At 39.3% G+C, this 13,975-nt stretch overlaps 1 protein-coding gene across 3 annotated transcripts in view; it reads right to left on the bottom strand.

Annotated features, from left to right (window-relative positions):
- lhfpl2a (LHFPL tetraspan subfamily member 2a) overlaps positions 1-13,519 on the bottom strand; it is a 55,845-nt gene extending 42,326 nt beyond the window's left edge. For all 3 annotated transcript variants that reach the window (XM_084746348.1, XM_084746346.1, XM_084746345.1), the window contains exon 1: positions 13,285-13,519. The gene's annotated coding sequence lies outside the window, so the exon portion shown is untranslated. The remainder of the gene's footprint in view (positions 1-13,284) is intronic.
- Between the last annotated feature and the right edge of the window lie 456 nt (positions 13,520-13,975).

Genomic DNA, 13,975 nt, shown 5'->3' on the forward strand with positions numbered 1-13,975 from the left:
CTTAGTTGCAGCCCTACAAAGAAGTCTGTATCTGAATCTGATGTGTAGACCAGCACATCTCTGCAGCACCACCATCATTTTACAGATTTGGGTTTTATCAAATATTGCACCTCCTGCGATTTCAAAGTTACAGTAGACCATATTGCAACTTTGAAAATTTCGATTAATTCTTTAGCCCTAGTTTGTAAAAGGCTTCTCACATTGCTGTCATGTGTCTGCATTTTGGAAAACCTCAATTTTTCCCAAACACACTAATATGCAACACCAACCATGCAACAATGTGGTAAGAAGGGAAATCCGAGGGGGAAAATAGCGCTTTCAAACCCTTATGATCTCATGTTGACTGCACGATGCAAATTGTGTACAGATGGACAGAATAATGGATGTAGGTCAGAGGCAGCTATTAAAAAAGTGGTACCCCTCAGAGTGAGTGATCTCTGGGGCAATGGGGTTGTCAAAGGGAAGTCACGATGCTGGAGGAGGGATGGAAGAAGAAGAAGGAGGAGGAGGAGGAGGAGGAGGAGGAGGAGGGGGAGAAAGGGTACAAAGGCAGCTCCAGACGGCCGCCTGCCCCTGGGAGATGGATCACAGATGTCTGACCCTGGGACGCTCCAGTTAATTGTGAAACAAAAGACTTACCTTCTCTGTCTCTTACTTTCTTTGCCGTCTTCCTTTTAATCTCTTCTTTCTGTAACTTGTTTTCCTTCATGCCCGCTCTCTGTCTCCCTACACTATTATTACTCCTCTCTATGATTCACTTTTCTTGTGCCTGTGTTTACTCTTCCTCTCCACGCAGCGAGGGACAGCGTAATCTCTGCTCTCTTCAGATGGCAAATACCACTTAGCTGCCGAGGGCTGCCCCAAATGACAACAGCAAACAAAGAAATGCCTCATTCCCTGCATTCTTTTTTTTTTTCTTCTTTCCAAAGCAAGTATGCGTGGTTTATCAGAGGTGGCAGAAGTACACACAATCTGTACTCAAGTGAAAGAACGGATACTTGTGTAAAAAAGCACTACGCCAACTGATTCAACTTCTTTACTCACGGAAAAGTGAAGAAGTCCAGGCTCTGAAATGAACTCAGTAAAAAGTAAAAAGTTGTTATCTGAGGGGCATTTCTACCAGCTGTTTATGTGCAAACCTAAGTGAACCTCACCTTTTCTCCTCAGTCGAGTCTCCCTCTGTCTGTTTTATCTTGTTATGTCTGTTTCGTCTTAATACGTTGTCTTTGTCTTGTTACGTATTTTACATAGTTTTTAGTGTTTGCACATCCTTTGTGTTTTTCATCATGTTATGTCTTTTATATTGATTTTTGTCAAGTTACATCTTTTTTTTGTTTTGTTACATCTTTTACGTTGTTTTATGTCATTTTTAGGTCGTTAGGTCATCTTATTACATCTTTTTCATCTAGTTAGTCTTTAACATCGTTTTGTCTTGTTCCATATTTCTCAACTTCGCTTTTTTGTCTCATTACATAGTATTTCGTTATTAGGTCTTTTAACGGCTTTAATTTAAGTTACGTCTTTTTCGTCCTGTTATGTCTTTTTTATCTTGTTACATAGTTTTCACATTACGTCTTTCTTGTTGTATGTTACTTTCCTCTTGTTACCTCTGTCATGCTTGATATGATATGGATCAAAACAATATGGATCGATACATCAAGAAATCATCTTTTCTGCATTACTGTCCCATATACTTAGGTTGAAATCAGTTTTTATGTTGTATTTTTGAAAATGTAAGGAGCAGAAAACGCATACATTTAGTAAAGTAAGAAAAATAATTAAGTACAGTGCCTGAAACTTGACTTAAGTGCAGAAGTAAAGTATTCTGTTATGTCTCACATCTGTGATTAACAGGTCAAAGCAAAGGTCAATCAAGTAGTCTGAGTTTAAAATATAAAAACTTGTTATTTCAAAGATGCTTTTCTGGCAAAATTCATTTAATGTAGACAGCGGAGAGGTGAATTGACTCTGTGCTGAAGCTAAAACTGTGTCAGTGTTTATTTAACTGGAGTCATGTTGCTGCTGATCGTACCTGAGATCGTATCAAACAGGATGCATCTGTTGACGAGCCTGTGGCTGGGAAAACTAGACTGGCAAATTCCAGTTAAATTCAATTAAGCTTTTTCATATCAGCTTGGTATAATGGACAGAGCTTTGGGGGGTTTTGATTTTGTCTTAAGTCATAGCCAAGAATCAAGCATGCTGTGGTTTTTTTTTGTGGTATAATGTTAGTTTACCCATGAAACAATGGAAAAAAAAAATATTTTTAAACAAGCTCATTTTTGTACTGAAGCTGGTGTGTGTGCCTGTGTGGTCCCACAGGTGCTGTAACATTATCCCGTACCAGTCTTTTGGAGCAGTCACCCTCACCTGGAGGAGTCCTCACACTACAAATCAATACACAGCTGCACAGATCATTAGGCAGACCTCTGCTCAGTGACCAGGCGAACTAAGTCACAAAGTAAAGACTGATGGAGACATTCAGTGGTTTTACACCAAATCTTACAAAAATGCTTTACACTATAAACCCCCGCAAGTTTTAGTTAAACCCTTTCCCCAAACAGCGACTTTTTAAACCTTTTAGATCACATCTACGGTCATATTGTGCACCTGGTTAACAATACGCCAAATATTCATTCACTAACTGACATGTGGGGTTAAAGGTTACGTTAAAGAAATCCCTGTTCATGACTAGAACATTCACTGTGTGGTTTCCTCACTGTGTGGAAAACTAATGTTAATGTACATGGAGAGGAAGAGGCATTAATAAGCTAACATTAGAAGTCAGTCTGCTCTGCCCTTTATTTTATTTGTGAAAGTTCGCTTAAAACTTAATATGTAAGATAGCGTTACATTAGCCAGTATCCTCAATTTGAAAACCTTTTCTCCTACAACAAAGTGAAAGCATGTTGATTTATTATCTGAACAAATATGTAAGCTAAGTAGCGAAAAACGTTAACAAAGCAAGTCTGATCTTACATTTTTCTTTATCATATTACTAGGACTAACTAGCTCTATGCTGCAATACAAGAGAAATACTGTTTCTTTTTTTAAACCTCCATGTCTTTTACGTCAATCAGCTAGTGAGGATGCTAACTTTTGCATGGGACTTTAACCTCAGTCTCTTAGCATACCATCATATAAGTAGCCACAAAGTGTATATTTTAAGATTTTAAGATTTTGCAACATTCTCGTTTTAAAATGATTCAGCTAGAAGCAAAATGTTAGCTAACAGAGCTGACATTAGCTAAATTAGCTAGCTAGCAAAACTGATTCTATCTTGCCAATAGCTCTCATTTCACCTGAAAAGGACTGTTTCCCAGCTAGAAATGAAAAACCTGCTTTTGTCTACCTCTTGTCTGAAATCAAGGACCCATTTTCTCAAAGACAACTAAGAAATTCATGTAGTGAATCCCCATCATCTTTATAAACTGCATAATAGGAGAAGGGATCGCCTGACAGACAAAGCAGCCATTAAAAAGGGGGGCAAACGGTCAACGACTGTGAATACAGTTAGTAATGTGAGCAGGATTAGGTCAACCCAGTGACCTGGCTTACGTTTAGCATGAGTCACCTCTATTAAAACTAGGTCTGCCAAGATATGATGCTGAGAAAGACAGAGGGAGCGTTATAACCGTTGGTCCTGCTGCTGCGCTCTGGCTACCAGGGTACAGTGGTGATAATGACCGGTGACGGCATGCCAGTCCAAACCAAAATAAGTTTCCATGGTGCTGGTGGACCCAAACACAGAGAATCGGACCTCTGGTTGTGAGCAACATGTGCTCAGATGGGCTGGAGGATTTCTCAGTAAAAGGACGGTTGGTCAGTTGTTTGATTTTAGACAAGCAAACACAAGATGAAAGAAATATAGACACACGTCTGTTTTTGTCATACACAGTGGAAAACTCAAACCTATTCTAAACACAGTCTTCTTAAATGTGAGAACTGTTTATTTTACAGCATTTGGTTTTTGGCTGCCTGTTGGACAAAACAAGCTATCCAAAGATTGATACCACTCTCATGCCTGTGTGCTAAATATGAAGCAAGAGCCAGCAGGCTGTTAGCTTAGCTTAGCATTCAAATGGAATGCATGGTCATATTAAGACATATTAAGAAAATTAAAATTTGAATGTTATTTTTTTATATTTGATCAAAAATTCTCCGTGGTCTTAGTTTGTGAGCTAATGTTAGCAAGTTAACTAGCTAACTAGCTGACCCAAGTTAACTAGCTAACTAGCTAGTTAGCTAGCTAATGTTAGCTGTCTAATTTTAAAGAATACTGTCTTTCACAAAATCAGTTGTTCATGGATTTTAAATTAACTTTACAATGCTTCAATTTCACAAGCTTTGTGTCACATTCTGTTTGTTTATTTGTTTATCCACTCCATACTTTCCAACGTACATATGTATCACATCCATCATCTGTAAATGCAGGACCCCAAGCAGATGTGGCAGGCCAAACACATCTGGTACCTATAGGGGCAAGTAATTCAATACATAACTTTGTTTTTACTTTGTGGATTCAAAAAACAAGATACAACATATTAATTGTTGAGGTTTAAGTATTTTTCCCCAGCTGTTAAGATGACCTTACCACCTGCTGACTCTAGCTTCATGAATAGCACACAGACGTGAATAGTCTAAAATTGTCCTTTGGCAAAATCAAGCATATTTGCCAAAATTAGAGCTTCAACAATTAGACAGTTGATTAGCTGATCTACTAAACACTGCAGCTTCTCAAGACAAAGAAAAGTCTCATCTGTTATTTCCCAGCTGCTGATAGCAGGAAAGGCTAACTTTCCACTAATGCTAACGTTAGTGGTGTACATTTTCAACTGGTGTGTGATTGTATCTCTTTCAGAGGCTTTGTGATCCAGCCTTAAACTACAGCATCTTTTGTTGGAGATGTGGTAAAATAAATCCAGAACCACATTTCTTTTCCATCTTGAAAACAGTTGTTACTGTTGTTAGCCACCCACTGGCAATCTCATGTTGCCATAAGACCTTGCTCCTGCTTCTTAAAAGTAAAGATTTGGTTTTCTTTTGGTCATTTAAGACAGTAAACAAAACATCACTTGGGGCTCCAGGAAATTATAATGAACATTTTTCAAAACTTTTTGACATTTTAAACACTACCCGACTAATTGGGAAAGTAATTGGCAGATTTATCAATAATGTAAACAATCACCCAAAATATCACACTATTTATTTAGCTGATAAAAAAATAAACAATTTGATTAAATAAATTAGTTGCAGCCTTTGTTTGAATAGGTAGTAAATTCATAGACTCTGTTTCTTTGTAGTCATTGTTTTCTTTCTCTAATACAAACTGGGAACCAACTGGAGCATGAAAGCACATTATGACTTTCAGCGGTGACACAAACACAATGTACAATCTCGTGTAATCTGGTTCATACGGCTTAAAAGCCTTTTCCATGACCTAAGCCAAGCTAAGCATATGATACCGCCTTATCACACGTTACACACAGGCTGCCTATTGTGGCAGGTCATAACCTTTCATCATTAGCATACAGCTGTGAGACCGATGCACTGAGTGACTCCGGTTCCAACTTAATCAATATTCAAACATGTCTGATACAACATGAACCAGTAAAAATAAAGGACAGGATACAGGAAGAAAACGCAGACTAAGAGACATAAACTGAAGTGAATGTTGAAGTTTAATGAGCCTGCAGCTGCTCAGGGACCAGATAAAGTGCTGGAGGCCATGCAGCTGCAAACCCACCGTCCGTCTGCCGTGCATTCCCCTGAGACTGACCCCCCGCTCACCACAAAGGAACAAAACCCACTGCAGATTCTTTCTCCTCATTTCACCCGACAGGAGGGTCTGCCCCCCCCCCCCCACCTCCCGACTGCCCTCCACAAGTCATTCACTTCTTTGGATGTCTCTTTTCTCTCTACGTTCCACACAAGCCCACAGTCAGACTTCAATAGACAGAGAGGACAAGTGTAGGGTGGGGGCATTGTTATTGTGAGGACCCCACCCTGCTGGTATTCCAGTAAACAGCAGGCTGTAGAGCTGCTGGAGGCAGATGTACCCCCAGGAGAGGCTCAACCGCAGGAGCCACAGGGGGGCCCTGAGGATAGGGAGAGCAAGAGAAAAAAAGAGTGACCAGGGGGGCGAAGAGATGGGTGATTAGCTCCACGCCGCCTAATCTAATCAGTGTGCATGACTGCCCCACAGCGTAGCATGGAGGGGGAAACACGCAGAGACTGAAAAGAGTTTCGTCAAGCTATGGACAGTCGAGTTAAAGCAGTTGTTTCAGCACAACAACAGCACAGGAGGACACATGAGAGAGGTCATCAAGAAAAGGCTGCTGGACTTTGTCACATTTCACATGGACGTGACACGGTCTGAGCTCTTGTTTTGCTCTCTGACAGGTTGTAAAACTGAAAAAAAGACACTGTGCTCAACGCAGGTGCCATGAAAAAAATCAAAAAGGTTGATCCAACAATGATTCGCACCCAAGTGAAGAAGAGAGGCTGTAAATTAGGCTCAGGGTTTAGTATTTCATCGAAAAGTTTCCAAAACCGACATTATAATTTTCCAACTGACGTAATATCTGTCACATAAGTATGTTTGATAAATTCATTACTTCATAAAGGCTGCTACCTACCCCAAACACTGAAATAATACCTCCTCTGACTCCAAGTGCATGAGGGTCTTCTAGGGTCTACATGACATAACTTGTTCAATGCAGACCCTATGCTGAGGCTGACAGTTTTCAGGAATCCCTCGGCATTGCCACTGGATGGGTCAATTTCACTATTGATCTTGGGACTGGGACAGGACCGGAAAAAAGGTCAATGTGAGCGGGAATCAGAATAACAATAGGTCCGTTTTTTTGCAGGTACTTGACTGTGGATTGACGGGAACAGGATCGGAAGGGAGAAATCCTTCCAGGATTGAGATGGGACAGGATGTTTTGTTTTTTTTTGCTCTGTCATGGGACTGGGACAGGACAGGATAAAGTTAATTAAATAAATAAATAATTGCATTAGCACAGCATTACTGGTAGCTTAGTACATTTTATAGGGTTGTCTGGATATCAGTATGGTGACAGGATTTATTAACCCTGAAGAAGGAACCTTGTTTCTACTTCCCACCAGTGTCCCATACACTAAACTATTTTAACCTGAGTTAAAAAATAAGCTTACTATATATTTTTTAATGCACTGGTGTGGGTCCGGTACTCTGTGTTGGCTGTATGCAACGTTCAGGTATCAGAATCAGTTTAAGGAAGAATAAAACTGCACTGGAACATCTCTAGCAGGATTTGGCTGCCTTCATAGCTTCAAATTAATCCAAGCAAATTATCAATAGTTCAAATTAGTTCAAACTTTATTTTTTCAAAACGTGATGGTCCTAAAACAGACAGCGGTGGAAAATCTCCAAGAACAAAGCCTGTTGGATGTCCTTTCTCCTCCTCTGTATGTCCAGACTGTGACACAGACTTTTCCAGCACCGGTGAAACAGAACCATCTCCGAAGCGGCTCTATAAAACAGAAACAAACTCGGACACAAGGCTGCTTTTAATTCACTCAGAAATACTCCTCTTAGAAGCTTGGAATGGAAAACCTTATAACGTAATGTGACCCAGTTTGGATTTGTCTTGAATTTTAAGACTGTCCTCCTCGCATTACGTCAATTTTACAGCCAAATAAACAATCTTTAGGGTAACAAGAGGCGTATTAAAGAAACCCTCTGTGATGTGTTGGTTTCATTAAAGCACTTCCTGGATGCTCCTGTTGAAAGTTTTATTGACCACACTCATTGAAAACCAAAAGAACACTGTGTGGGTGAAATAATGACCAAAAAAAAAGGGCTGATTGTCAAAGACAGATGTTGATGCTGGGAAAGTGGAGGCTGTAACTGCATGTACAAGTGCAACAGTTACAGTAGTTTAAGGAAATACGATGCAAATAAACCAGCCTCGTTATCGGGGCCATCTACACTGGAGGATATCCACAGCCCAGCTTTTCTTTAGCAAACTGTATTCCAGATGTTAGTCGCAGCCGGCCGGAGTCGTCTGGTTTAACCTCTGACACAGGAGCAGCCGCTCATTTAGCGGATTTCACACTCCGGTCACGGTGACACTACGATCCCGGCTTCGGTTACAAGCACACACTGATAGTGCCCAGGTCTGATTTCCATCGGCAGATGCATAAAAGTAAGTGTTTATTTAGGATCCAAATGAGTGGAGATGATGTAGATAAAATCCTCCACTGAAAATAGCGCTCATTCCAGAAGAAATATACCGACCAATCCCATAAACTGAAGCCAGCATCCTGGATTAATGACAAAAGCACAGCCATCAAAGCTGAAAAGAAGCACGAAAGGCAGATGATGTGGTCTGCATGAATGGTTAGCAGCTAAACTTTTGTTTTATTTTTTGTAACATGCATGAAAAGCATCACCAACTGCATCATCTGCACTATGCAAAAGGGAGGCTGCAGAAATTATTTGTCTTATTTAACAGAAAACTAAATATATTTGTGTTTTGGACTGCTGGTCTGACAAAACAGGACTTTTGTTAACATTATATTGAGCTTTGGAGAACCTTTACTGTTTTCCTTGTCTCAGCATCATAGATAATTGAATATTTTTTGATTTAATCAATTTCTCTTCTATCTCACTGGGTAAAAATGTACACTGCACAACAAAATTACTGAATAAAATAAAGGAAAGTGTTTTTTTAAAGTTGGATTTTGCACACAACTTGAGCTGCAACTTATGATTATTTTCATCAGAGCTGCCTGCTGATATTTTTTCCATGCTTTGAAAGTTTACCATTCTCTTTAGGAAAGGAGAGAGCAAAAAAACATAAAAGAAGTTTTCCAAAGCATCTGCACTGCCAGGCTGCCAAGGAGGGAGAGAAGTGCATGTATTTTTGCTTTTCTTGTGGGAGGAAAGGAGCCTTCTGCAGGGTCGTAATGAATAAACTCTGGGCTTTTTTAATGGGCCAAACACAGAGCCCTGAGGGACCACGTGCACTGGCACAGAAGCTCAAACCACTGGCAAATCCCTGACCGATCCAACCAACCGCCATCTTTAATGCTAGTCACTCATTCAGAGTGATGACCTAAGCGTCATTAAACATCTGAAGCTCAGTTGCGTGCCTTTTTAAAAAAAAAAAGTGAAATTACAAAGAAATGGCTCAAGCTAATTACAGAATATAGACCCGTGGCCGAGACCACACAGCTGCAACTTCACAGCTGGTAATAAAGTGACAACAATACACTGAACTTCAGCCACTCAGCACAGAGGCTCCTAAACTTTTTCATGTCAGAGATTTTGTGTTAACCTTTTCCACTGTGACCCTCATACTATACACTTATTTTTGTCGTTTTTAAGGGGGGAAGACGGGTCTTTAGGGGGAGATAGTAGGTCAACAGTATATGCCAAATACAACTGGTATATATCATCTGAAAGCTGGGAACCTAAAGACTAATTTGAGATGCAGCAGTGGTTTTAAAACTGGGGTCCTTAAGTGGCTTGTAAGAGGTCCCCATTAAAGGAGGAATATATATATATTTTTTTTTTACTTGTGTCACATTTCAAACCTAAAAATTAAAAAAAGAAACTCCAAAATGTAAAAAACAAAAAACATACCAAATCACATTGCAATTGGATGTTTTTTCTATCGTGTTCCTCAAGGTTTTGGCACCTTAGTGTGGTATTTTGGAAGGATTTTTAGCCATTTTTGTAAATTCTCAAGTGATAAAAAATGGCTAAATTTTGCACCAGACCCATGTAAGAAATGGTATCAACCCCAAAACTGCTGCAACAACTTATGAAACATCATAGAGCATGGGAATGAACATCATATACTACAATCATAATGTTCTGGGTCCTTATACACTCTAAACTGAGCTGATCGATGGACTAGGCACTTAAAGAAACTACAATGATTATTACAGATAATTTATGACAAGAAAAACTTGACACACGGCGCTCAGGACTTAGGAGATTATAACTGAAGAACATGATGGCCATTCCCATGCTCTTGTTGCAGCAGTTTTTGGGTTGATACCACTCATTGCACAGATTTTGTGCAACATGTAACCATTACTTACACTCAGGCATTGATAAGAATGGCCAAAAGTCCATCCAAAATACCATATTAAGATGCCAAAACCTTGAGGAACACCATAGAAAAGTCTGTGCTGTGATTAGGTATAAAAAAAATTCAGTATCAAACCAGCCAACTATATTTCTAGGGCTGATACAGTGTGGTCAGTTGGTCGTTACGCTCTCATCCAGCCAAATTCTCATTGGCCAGACAGTCACTGGTGCTACTTTAAGAAATGCTTCTTAATCCATTATTGTTGGAGACTGGAGGGACCTGATGTTGTTTATTTTTGAGTGATTTACTGAACATCTACTGGTTCCAAAGTAATCGACAATAATGTTAAGAGAAGCAGCACAAATCGTTTACATCGGCCCCCAGCCTCAGAGGACAGATGAGCTGGGAGGATAAAAAGTTTATTTTTGATGACAACGTGTGTGGATTTTACTTCCCCGGATTGGGCTCAAGCTCAATGATGGATAAATACCGTCTGTTTGTGACCCGACTTCAAACTGGAGAGCTGCAAGTTCTGCCATGTTTTATGTTGTTTTAGTGTTTACACCGTAGGTTATCTTGTTGAATTTGGCACTAGCATGTCGCTAATGTTGCTATTTCCACAGGCTAATGTGATGCTGGACTAATGTTGTAATACTGAGTGACAGTTTGGAGACACTGAACATTAAGTCTCATTAGAAGCCAACTAAAAAAACAACAGTAGTTGTTCGATGCTGTTATAGTTTCTTTATGTTGCTTTGTTTGTGTGTGAAAGCTGCTGTGACTCTTGTTGATTGTATGTGTGTAATGCTTGTGTGTGTGTGTATGTGTTTTTGTTCTATGTAATTTACTTGATGGACATGCCTTGAAGGTAATGTGTGAAAAAGACAAACTGCAAGAATTAATTTGCTTGTCAACACTGTGTGACTTTGATTGACACCATTTAGGTTTCACACAGAGTTACTCAGTGCGCTGTGGATGATTTGATTGATAACATGCAGGTTTTTTTTCCTATCGACAAATCGATTGGTTGTAGAATTTCAACCGACCAAGATTTTCTTTGGTTTAGTGCAGCCCTACCCATTTCCCTTGTGGCTGCAACTTTCAAAAATGTGCTAAAAGTCAAAATATCTATTCCTGCTTTTTCTGGGGACCCTCTACCACCCACTCAATGACCCCTCTTGGTCCCCTGACTCCAGTTTGAAAACTACTGACTTAGCATATTTTATTTACTATAAAAAATCTACAGTGTAAATCTATTAGCAGAGGGAGCAAACTCCACGTGGAAAAAGACTTTCCTACCACAATGAATCAGTCACTGAGGTTTGGAACAAAAACACTACATCTCTCATGAACACTATTAAAAACACTGCAATAAAGAGCATCACACGTGGAAAAAAAACACTGCTTGTTGGGAGAAAAGAGCAAAGTAGGGCTTTTTCTTTTTACGCAAAATACATGACCGTGTTCCCCACTTTGGTTACATTGTGATCCAAAGATTTCAAAAATAAAAAAGGTCTCTGCCCTCTGGAGCACCTTTCTCTTTCATACACAAACACTGGTTTACAGGTGGGACCTGTTCTCAGGTTTACTGCTGAAACACAACACGAAAACAAGACAAGAATCTGTGTCGCACTTTGTCAAAATCAACTGACAGACTTTCTCTTGAAGTTAACAAAAGCAGAGCAACCTTAGACCTTGTGTATGTCCGCTGCCAGGATCAGGTGTTTGGGGTTAATGATGCTTTTCGAAGGGCTTTCATGGAAAATAAAACCTGGTTGTATGTAGAGCTGAGATGATTAGTTCATTAACTGATTTGTCTGAGAAAACTTGAGTTGTTTACAAAACTAAGCGCAAGTTTTAGCCTCTCAAAAGTGAGGATTAGTTGACTTTCTTTGACGCATTTGACAGTAAACCAAATATATTTGTGTTTTGGACAGTTAGTCAAACAAAACAAGACTTTTACAAACATTATCTTGAGCTTTGAAGCAATAAGGATGGACCTTTCCACTATTTTCTGACCAGTTTCACATTTGTCTTTTCCATCTTAAATAAAGATTTCAAAGAATTTCATTAGGTAACAATGCACATGCTGTAATAAAGTAGATTAATTAAAAAAAAAAAATTGGATTTTCCAAATATTTTGATAGATTAAGGTCATTTTTGAGTTTTTGATCAAATAATCCAAACACTGAGCTTCTCAAATATGAACTTTTACTGTTTTCCATTGTCTCAAAATAAGAGTATATTGAATCTTTTTGAATTTTTCACACAGGTCCAGCTTAAAAACCCATTTCTGTTCTATTTCACTGGGCAACAGTGCACATAGTAGAACAAAATAGATTAGATTTTGTAGATGTTTTGATAGATCTGTGTAATTTCTGAGAAAATAATTCAAGCATTGTGTTGTTTGAGCTTCTCATGTGTGAAATTCTACCATTTCCATTGTCTCAGCATCATGGTAAACTGAATACTTTGGATTTTTGACACAAGTCCGACTTAAAATCCATTTCTCCTCTGTTTTACTAAGTAACAACTGCACTCAGTCCAACAAAACGGGGGAATAAAAGAAAGGAAGCTGGATTTTACATTGGATTTTGCTTACAACTAGGGTTGCAACTACTCAGAGCTGCAACCTTTAGTCAATTAATCAATCAGACAATTGATAAAAATTAATCAGCAACAAATTTGAGAGATTATTTCAGTAAACACTTTGAGATAATATGAAGTTTTCCTACTTTCCTTGTCTCAACATCATAGTAAAATGAAGATTTTTGGATTATTGACATAAATCCAATATAAAAACCCAATTAGTTATACAGCATGTGTATAACCAGTCAGCTAAATGTTTTAGTTAAGATGGCAGAGACACATGTAATCATGGACGAATTTAATGGCAAAACCTCACAGATGTGTGTCACTGACTGGACCACATACTGGGGTCATATTGTGCTGCATTGCCTGGCAAAGCATCAGTCTGCTCGGCTTTCCTGCCACGAGTTTCCCCTCACAGCTCTGAGAGAAAATACTTCTACAAAACCTGCAAAAAAGACTTCAGTGAAAGTCCCAAAAAATGAGCGGCTGCGCGTCTCCAACAAAGTCCTGTCTCACAGACGGTTAATCTGTCTATTGTTGCTGCAGAAGAAGTGAAGTTAAAAAAAAAAAAAAGAGGATTTTCTCCTCTCTCAGCTCTACTTACGTGTAACTGCTGGCTGTGCGATTTTTTTTTGAAGCGACGCCTCTGAAATCCTGCAAAGTTTCGGATCTTCTGCTGACTTGTTTGTGGTTTGCGCAGGTTTGTTTGTCGGGGTTGATCCTGTCTTCTTCTTATTTTTTTTTCCTCTCTCAGAGTGTCTTCCTCATCCTCCTCCACGTTTTGTCCGGGACCACAGAAGAATGAATGGCTCCGTCCTCCTCTCGTCCAGACAGACTACTGTTGGGATGGGAGTGACTGCTCCGTTAGCTCCCTCCCCCATCCGCCAATCACTGCTGCTCAGGAGCTCTGCTCACTTATCCAATGTCACAATAACTGATCAAACTGCTGTGATGTTGGAGGCTGTGTGGTATGTGTGAAATAAAAAAAAAACCCATTTCTCTCAATAAATCTGAATGCCTGAACTGTTCCCATGCAGGCATCATGGGAAAAACTTTCATTACAAAGCTCTTAGAGAACAGTGAGTTTACTAATTACAGATTCACTGCTCTTAAATTTAGGAAAACAAGTTCTGTAAATCCTTAATTTGGTAAATGAGTGGGCTGCATTCACAAATGGTCACTTTACAGAAGAGTATTGGGACCAGGCATAACAATCATGCAAATTCAGGCTAAAAAAATGGAGTGAATGACGTCTTTCATATCAGTTTGGATTTCTGCTGATTTCCTGTGAAACT

The sequence above is a fragment of the Lutjanus erythropterus genome, chromosome 20, assembly GCF_056507025.1.
Source record: "Lutjanus erythropterus isolate fLutEry1 chromosome 20, fLutEry1.hap2, whole genome shotgun sequence".
Lineage (NCBI taxonomy): Eukaryota > Metazoa > Chordata > Actinopteri > Lutjaniformes > Lutjanidae > Lutjanus > Lutjanus erythropterus.